The sequence below is a fragment of the Rhineura floridana genome, chromosome 3, assembly GCF_030035675.1.
Source record: "Rhineura floridana isolate rRhiFlo1 chromosome 3, rRhiFlo1.hap2, whole genome shotgun sequence".
Lineage (NCBI taxonomy): Eukaryota > Metazoa > Chordata > Lepidosauria > Squamata > Rhineuridae > Rhineura > Rhineura floridana.
In genome coordinates, this window is record NC_084482.1 from 232129247 (window position 1) to 232138070 (window position 8824).

Below are 8824 nucleotides of genomic sequence, written 5' to 3' on the forward strand. Positions count from 1 at the left end.
CTCGGAAGTGAAGCTGCAGCGGCGGTCCTTAGGCAAGGGGTGGCGCTCGAAGAGAGGAGGGGGCGGGACGGCGCCGGCAGCGCAGCCATATTGGGGAAGGGCAGCCCTCCAGCTCCCCGGTTTTTAAAGCCGCAAGTTTTGTCAGTTTTTATATTGTCCATTAAGCTTAGAACTTCCTCTCTCGTTACCACTATTTGTCTCAGTTCCTCAGAATCCCTTCCTGCAAATGTTAGTTCAGGTTCAGGGATCTGCCCTATATCTTCCACTGTGAAGACAGATGCAAAGAATTCATTTAGCTCCTCTGCAATCTCCTTATCGTTCTTTAGTACACCTTTGATTCCCTTATCATCCAAGGGTCCAATTGCCTCCCTAGATGGTCTCCTGCTTTGAATGTATTTATAGAATTTTTTGTTGTTGGTTTTTATGTTCTTAGCAATGTGCTCCTCAAATTCTTTTTTAGCATCCCTTATTGTCTTCTTGCATTTCTTTTGCCAGAGTTTGTGTTCTTTTTTGTTTTCTTCATTCGGACAAGACTTCCATTTTCTGAAGGAAGACTTTTTGCCTCTAAGAGCTTCCTTGACTTTGCTCATTAACCATGCTGGCATCTTCTTGGCCCTGGTGTTACCTTCTCTGATCTGTGGTATGCACTCCAGTTGAGCTTCTAATATAGTGTTTTTAAACAACTTCCAAGCATTTTCGAGTGATGTGACCTTCTGGACTTTGTTTTTCAGCTTTCTTTTGACCAATCCCCTCATTTTTGTGAAGTTTCCTCTTTTGAAGTCAAATGTGACCGTGTTGGATTTTCGTGGCAATTGGTCAGTTACATGTATGTTTAATTTAATAGCACTGTGGTCACTGCTCCCAATCGGTTCAACAACACTTACATCTCGCACCAGGTCCCGGTCCCCACTGAGGATTAAGTCCAGGGTTGCCGTCCCTCTGGTCGGTTCCATGACCAACTGGTCTAGGAATAGTCAATTTTGGGATCTTGGACTGGTGGTCCTTGGAGAAATTTGAAGACACAGACTTGAAGCAAAAAGGTAGGCCTTTATTCTTTACAAGCATATACAGGGTCAGCCTCCCAAAGTGTCTGATGAGGACTGCAATGAGGCACTGGCTGCATGGCTCTTTTATACAATACTAAGTACAGCATGTGACATCCTTACACCAATCATACAATATCCTCTAAACATTACATAAAGGTTATGCCTTTCTACAGTATTTCTAAACCAATCAGATACAAATTATTCATACATGTATAGTCATACTTGGCAAACATCTCCTTTTCCATTGTTTTGCTGTCTTCTTGATTGATGTCAATCTGTCCCCTGGACTAAAATTTCTCCTTGACCAATATTACTACTATTCTGCTGTCCCACCTTACTGATGGTTTTGGGGCCAGTTCAGACCAGTTAACTTTGCACTATTCTAATTGGTCTGCCATGCATGCATATCTAGCACACAGCATTATTCCATTGTTCCTGATCGGCCAGGCCTCCCCAGTTCATTCATTAATCATACGTGGAGCTGTAACTGCTGAAGTCAGTTGGCAGTTTTACTTTCAGTCTCTTTCATAATGATCCCCAGCATGGAATTTGCCTTTTTCACAGCTGCTGCAGACTGGGTGGACACCTTCATTGAGCTGTCCACTACGACCCCAAGGTCACGTTCCTAGTCAGTCATTGCCAGTTCAGACTCCATGAGTGTATATATGAAATTAAATGTTTTTGCTCCAATATGCATAACTTTACATTTCTTTACATTTCATTGCATTTGCCATTTTAACGTCCACTCGCTCCCATTCACTCAAACGGAGAGATCCTTTTTGAGCTGTTCACACTCCCTTTTTGTTTTAACAACCCTGAACAATTTAGCATCATCAGGAAACTTGACCACCTCACTGCTTGCTGCACATTTAAAATGGTTTCTTGTAGTGCATATGAAGTTATCCTTGCTTTATTTTTAATTATTCAGTGCAAGTCAACAGCAATTTATTTTCTTGCTGTTAAATCACACAAAGAATAACAATTTTATTTATTCATTTATGAATCGTTTCCCATGAGGCATCCCAAAGCAATTTACAAGTCAATAAAGGCATATGTAAAAGGCATACATCTGCACACAAAACTAATTTAAAACAACAACACAAATTCAAATTCGATGCAGAGAAGAACTGGGGTAATATCATTGCTGCATAAACATTGATGGACTACAGTCCACTTCTTCAAATCACTATTATTAAAATGCTGGGGGGGGGGTGCCAGGTTGTTTGGCGGCTGCTCTGATCCTGGCACACGAGTGCTCTCACTTAGCATGGCTGTGGCCTGGCTTCACTCGCCTGATGGCCCGTTCCCTTTCTCCTCCTCTGCCAGTCTTCTGGGCCACCCTTACTCAACAAGGCTTCCCTAGCTTCACCCCCACACAATGAAGGGCAGGTCTTCTCCAGACAGGCAATACTATTGGCTTCCATCTGAAGAGATCCAACTGCAGAGCAGGGCAGTTTCTTTCTTCTCCCACCTCCCCCGCCCCAGGGTTCTGTTGCACTCCAAAGCTCACATATGGCTCTGTGACACTTGTTGGTCCCACCTGCCCAAGGCCGCCTCCTAGCTCCTTCCTTCCCTACCACCACTTGCACCCATGGTCAAATGCTCTGCACCTCTTGAATATTTTCATTAAAAAAACTTTATAGTGCTTCTGAGGATATGTGCAAAATTTATTTTTTGTAGTAATATTATTCTAGCATCTTCTCACCATGCACCAGGTGTGTTACAGGAGCCAAAGACCCCGTCCATATATATCAAAATTAGGGCTACAATCCAGGTTAATTTTAACCTTGATGTGTCAGTGGGTTTTTAATTAATTTTATCAGGGATGGGGCATGTGCCCCAAGGTCACCCAGGGAGCTTCACAGCTGGTCTCCCAGGTTGTAGTCCAACACTCTAACCACTACACCACACTGTCTATATACATACACACTTCTGTGGAATTGAGCAGGGAGGGGGCAGTTACTCCATCCCCCCCCTTTTCTCTTGTGCCTTAAAATGGTGATTTGTCCCGCAGGCATTAGTAGGTGACCACGTTTCTAGCTCCAGGTGGTGAAAACCTTCAAGCACCTATTTTCTGCATTAAAGGCAGAGCAGCTGCCAGGGCAGCCGGCAACGCTGGGTTGAGACAAGGCCTGATATGGGGCTGTGGGAGAGGAACCCCCTATCCCTGATTTGGAGGTCAGTCATTTACCAAAGATAGCCTTTCCCTCTCTACCACTCCCCTGCCCCCCACAAAAAAAACCAGAGCAGAGGCCCCTCCAATACACTCCTGTTTCTTTTAAAAATGTATTTATTATCCATCACACAGGGATACCGTGGGCTCAGCCCCACAGTGATTGCAATCAGCAGACTGGCAAAGAGGAGGAGCTTTGGAGAGGAAAAGGAGGGGCACTCATCCCTCTAAATCCAGAGGGTCAGTTTGAACCCTGGAGGACGGGGCTTAAAAATTCTCCACGTGGCTGTCTTTGCAGGGATGTTGTGGGGAAACTCCTCACAAAAGATGCTGGGTCTTAGGCCCACATCGCAGGGGTGATAAACTTGGACCTGGGCTGTACCACTTTGGATGCTAGGGTGGGGGACTCGTGTGCTCAGTGGCTCCACTTTAGAAAAAACCTTTGTTTGCATAGAAAACATGGAATGTATCAAGGACAAAGTTAAGCCAGTCCACTTTACTCTTTCCCAAGTGCAGGGAGATTTGCCCTTATGCCAAGTAGGCCCGCGGGATACTATAGATTCATCTGTAGCCTGCTGTGATGAGTTTGCTGGAAACTTCTAGGACAAGATCGCTAGCATTCGTCGGGACTTAGACTCCAATATTATAGCAGCTGGATTCAATGAAGCATCCAGAACACGGTCTTGTCCTTATTTATTGGATGAGTTTCAGTCTGTGCAGCTTGAGGATGTTGACAAGATCCTTGGACTGGTGCGGGCGACCACATCGGTGCTGGATCCTTGCCCCTCTTGGCTGGTGAAAGCTGGTAGGACCGGAACCGCCGACTGGGCCAAGGAGGTAATCAATGCCTCTTTGCGAGAGGGAGTGGTCCCTGACTGCCTAAAAGCGGCGGTAGTGAGACCACTCCTGAAGAAACCCTCCTTGGACCCAGATAACTTGAACAACTATAGACCTGTGGCGAATGTTCCGTTCCTGGGCAAGGTTCTGGAGCGGGTGGTGGCCGGCCAGCTCCAGGGGCTCTTGGATGACACTGATTATCTCGATCCGTTTCAATCCGGTTTTAGGCCTGGGTTTGGTACCGAAACAGCCTTGGTCGCCCTGTATGATGACCTTTGTCGGGAGAGGGACAGGGGGAGTGTGACCCTGTTGATTCTCCTTGATCTCTCAGCTGCTTTTGATACCATCGACCATGGTATCCTTCTGGGAAGACTCACGGAGTTGGGAGTTGGGGGTACTGCTTGGCAGTGGCTCCGCTCCTACTTGGTGGGTCGCCACCAGAAGGTAGTGCTTGGGGAACATTGCTCAATACCCTGGACTCTCCATTGTGGAGTCCCGCAGGGATCGGTTCTGTCCCCCATGCTTTTCAACATCTACATGAAGCCGCTGGGCGCAGTCATCAGGAGTTTTGGAGTGCGTTGTCACCAGTACGCTGATGACACGCAACTCTATTTCTCCTTTTCATCTTCTTCAGGTGAGGCTGTTAACGTACTAAACCGTTGCCTGGCCGCGATAATGGATTGGATGGGAGCTAACAGACTGAAGCTTAATCCAGACAAGACCGAGACGCTGTTAGTGAGTGCCTTCTCTGCCCAGATGGTGGATGTTCACCCTGTTCTGGACGGGGTTACACTCCCCTTGAAAGAACAGGTTCGTAGCTTGGGAGTTATCGACTCTTCCTTGTCTCTTGAGGCTCAGGTAGCCTCAGTGGCAAGGAATGCTTTCTACCATCTCCGATTGGTAGCCCAGCTACGTCCCTATCTGGACAGTGACGACCTCGCCTCAGTCGTTCATGCTCTGGTAACTTCTAGATTGGACTACTGCAATGCGCTCTACGTTGGGCTGCCCTTGAAGACAGTTCGGAAACTACAGTTAGTCCAGAATGCAGCGGCCAGATTGTTGACGATGACAAGAAGGTCCGCTCATATTACACCCGTTCTGGCTCATCTGCACTGGCTTCCTATTTGTTTCCGGGCTAAATTCAAAGTGCTGGTTTTGACCTATAAAGCCTTACACGGCATGGGACCGCAATACCTGGTGGAGCGCCTCTCCCAATATGAACCTACCCGTACACTTCGCTCAACATCTTTTTTTTTTTTCAATAATTTTTATTCAGATTTTCATAAAACATACAAGACGAAATCATAAAACATTCAAAGACAAAAAACAAAATCAAAAATAGTTAAACAAAAAGAAAAAAAGAAAAAAAAAAACAAAAATAAAAAATAAAGAGTAAAATATTGACTTCCCATTTGTCAAAGATCAAATCAGTTATAAGTCTATAATATATAACAATCCTGTCTCTTAAGTCATATTATAAAATCACTTTCCTCCAGTAGTTATCTTACTTAATCATCAAATCTCATAAACATTACTTTATTCTTTCCACAAAAAGTCAAAGAGAGGTTTCAATTCTTTAAGAAATATATCTATCAATTTTTTTTTCCAGATAAGCATATCGATTAATCCATCTCATTACTAATTATGATAATCTTATTGTCATAACCATAGTCAAAATAAACATTTCAATTAATCCATCACATCAGAATCTGTTAGGTTCAGTAATTTCAGTAGCCATTGTTCTATTATCCCTATTACTTCCATTTTCCATCTTCCATCTTCAGTAGTCTTGTTAAGTCCAGTAATTTCAGTATCCAATCTTCCATTATCAGTATTCCATAATAATCTTGCTGTCAAAGCCATAGTCATATAGTAAGAGTCTGATGGGAATTACCTCTATCCCAAATATTTTCTTGCCATCCATTCTGAATAGGTTGCTGAAATACTGCTGTAAAATCATATCTCTGTTCTTTTTTTCAAAATACACTGGGTCATCTCTTGAAAGTTTTTCCATTGTCACATGGCTGCAATTAATTCCATAGATTTTCTCTATATTGGGCTCCATCACATCATTCCAGTCCAGAAGATTATCCATGCCATTGATAACTTTATCTCTAGAATCTTCATTAATTTCTTCAGAGATAACATTGAGTTCCAAACAATAGATTTTATTTCTAAAGTCCATAGACTCCAAATCTTGTTCCTGTTCCACGTTTGTTCCAATCTCCGGGATCTCCTCTCTCACAGGGACCCCTGTTCCAGTCTCCAGGGTCTCCTCTCTCACAGGGACCCCTGTTCCAGTCTCCAGGGTCTCCTCTCTCACAAGGACCCCTATGTCTTTAATCTCCTGTGTCTCCAAACAATAGATTTTGTTTCTAAAGTCCATAGACTCCAAATCTTTTTCCTGTTCCACGTTTGTTCCAATCTCCGGGGTCTCCTCTCTCACAGGGACCCCTTCCAGGGTCACCTCTCTCACAGGGACCCCTATATCTTTAATCTCCTGCTTCATTTTACTCAATTCAATTTTCAGCTCCTTACAACCCTGTCGCAGGTTTTGTTTCGTTATCTCAATCTCATCCATTATTTTCTGAAACATAGTTATTTCCAGATTCTCAGCCACTTTCTTAATTGCCATTTTAAAAGAAAAATATAGGAAAACCACTTCTTATTTCAGCAACAATTGGGTTAATACTCCAAACTTGGTGACATCACAGTATAAACAGAGCAGACAGCCTTATCTCTCCATGCTTAAGTAAACAAAATGCAGTTCCCAGGATCGAAACAATTAATGGCGGTCGTCAGGAAACAGATTCGTCAAAATAAAATAGACCAAAAAGAGAGTAGTCTCAGACAATATAATATTCTTCAAAATAAAAATCTGGAATAGAAATCCCTCTTCTGTGTATATCTTTAGAATGCAAATCCAGGACAGCTTTTTGCAACAAAAACAGAGATAAGCTATTAATTAGTGAGTAGCAGAGAGAAGTTATGGCTCCCCAGTGAGATGTCAAAAACCGATCAATCTGGCAAATCTCTTTTAAACAGGAACAATTTAAGTCAAGTAAAAGAAAAATATAGAAAGAAGGGTGCTTGCCTGTTAGTGCGTTCTCTCTTAGAAGATAAGATGAACGTTCGCTTTATCAGATAGAGCTTGTTGTTGAAAATCCGTCCCACCTTCGTCGGCTGGACCTCGTCCCATAAATTAATGAGATCTGGTCGTCCCAACAAAAATAGGCTTTGAGGTTAATCTCTTCGTTTCTCCCTACCCGGGAGAAGTTTAATCAGTCAAAAAAAAAAAAAAAAAACTGACTGATATATCTGAATAAGCTTCTTTTGAGGCAGGAGCCCGTCTCAAAAGCAGGCACAGGCTAAGTCACCCTTCCCGGAAGTCCACACTTCGCTCAACATCTAAGGCCCTCCTCCGAGTACCATCCCATCGAGAAGCTCGGAGGGTGGTGACTAGAAATAGGGCCTTTTCAGTTGTGGCTCCCGAACTATGGAATGGTCTCCCTGATGAGGTGCGCCTGGCGCCGACGCTGCTATCTATTCGGCGCCAGGTGAAAACCTTTTTATATTCCCAGGCATTTTAATGCGTTTTATTATATGTATTGTTGTATTTTGCTGCTGTTTGATTATTTTTGTTTACCTTTGTTGGCTTGATTTTATTGTATTATTGTATTTATATATTCCTGACTGTTTTATGTGCACCGCCCAGCGAGCCCTTGGGCTTAGGGCGGTATATAAATTAAATTAAATAAATAAATAAAATAAATATTCCATGATCCAACTTCCCTGACTTTAATGGGACAGTCCAGACACACCTCAAGGCCATTTATGCTAAATCAGCCATCTAGCTCAATGCTGTCTACGCTGACTGGCAGCAGCTCTCCAGGGTTTCAGGCAGCCTTCTTCCTTACTTACCACCACCTGGAGATGCCACCATCGGATATTCAACCTGGGACCTCCTGCATGCAGCGCAGGGGCTCTCCCACTGAATGACAGCCCTTAGATGTGATGCATCACCTGGCCTTTGCTGTGAGGGCTCCAAATTTGAGTGGGGCGATGAAGGGGAACATGCTTATAGAACCCTTCCTCCCATAGGTCGCTTGCTAGGTTGAAATTGGACCTCCAGAGCTGCTTTCCTGCATACTTAGGGGGGGGAGGGACACAGAATCACTGTATCTTTTCTCTTAAGGGGAGAAAAGCAACTGGGGGGCGCAGGTTCTCAATTGTGCAAAACAGCCGACAGGGAGAGGGTTAAGTGAGCCTGCACGCAAGCGCACACAGGCGCTGCTGCTTCCACTCACATTTGGAGCCCCCACCAACAGCATTCGGGTGGAAACGAAAATCATGTTGCCACTCATTTTTGCCTGGTGTTCGTCATGCTTGAAACTGTCTGCGAGCCCAGAGTTAGGGGAGCCCTTGCTCTGCTCCAGGGGTGGCCAGTAGCATCATGGGAAGGAGTGCTGGGGTAGCTGAAACACGCATGCACACGGAGCATGTGAAAGAATAATGAACTTTGACTTCTGATAAGGAGGATTCTATAATCAATATGCTTATATCTGCTTACAAGAGCTGAGAGGCTTTCTATCGCATCTTAAGGTCCATCTTCACAAAGGACAATCAGGAAGTTCTGTGAGATGCCAGCTAGCAGGGGGGAAAGGGACGTCGTGGGCAACGGAGACATGTGAAATCTTTCTGTTAGAAGTTGGAGTCATTTTCCAGCTAAAGCAGTGGGTTAGGAGTATGCAACACCTGATCCATGTAA